Below are 638 nucleotides of genomic sequence, written 5' to 3' on the forward strand. Positions count from 1 at the left end.
CCGTCACCCGTGGCATCCATCAGTCACACATGCAAATGAGTTCATCCCGCACGAGTTGAGCGACGAGCGTGAGTGTTGTGAGGGAGACGTGGGTTGCCGTAATGAGGGAGGGGTGGGGGAGAAAGGGGGAGGTGGTGGGGAGGAGGGAAGGGGTGAGGGAGGAGGGAAGGGGTGAGGGAGAGGGAAGAGGTGGGGAGAGGAAGAGGGTGAAGGGAGGGAGGGTGGGAAAGGGGAGGTGGTGGGGAGGAGGGAAGGGGTGAGGGAGAGGGAGAAGGGGGAGGGGAGAGGGAGAAGGGTGGAGGAGGGAGGGGTGAGGGGGAGGGAGAGGGGAGGGGGTGGGTGAGGGAGAAGGAGGAAAGGGAGGGGTATGAAAGAGGGGATAAGGAGAAAGGGGAGGGGGAGGCGTGAGAGGGTGAGGGGAGGGGGGGAGGCGGGTGAGGTGGGGGGAGAGGAGAGAGGGTCGGGGCACAGAAGAGGGTGGACGTTGTCACAAAGCAAGCGAGGCCGTTCAGGGGGGCAGGTGGGAGAGGAGGAGCGAGAGTGAGGTCTGGGGGGGTGGGGAGGTCTGTCACAGAGGGCGTCACGTTGTCACAACACAATTTGTCACGGCCCGTTAGGTGGGCGCAGGTGCCGAAGGA

This window comes from Penaeus monodon, chromosome 23 (genome assembly GCF_015228065.2).
Source record: "Penaeus monodon isolate SGIC_2016 chromosome 23, NSTDA_Pmon_1, whole genome shotgun sequence".
In the NCBI taxonomy this organism is placed as follows: Eukaryota; Metazoa; Arthropoda; class Malacostraca; order Decapoda; family Penaeidae; genus Penaeus; species Penaeus monodon.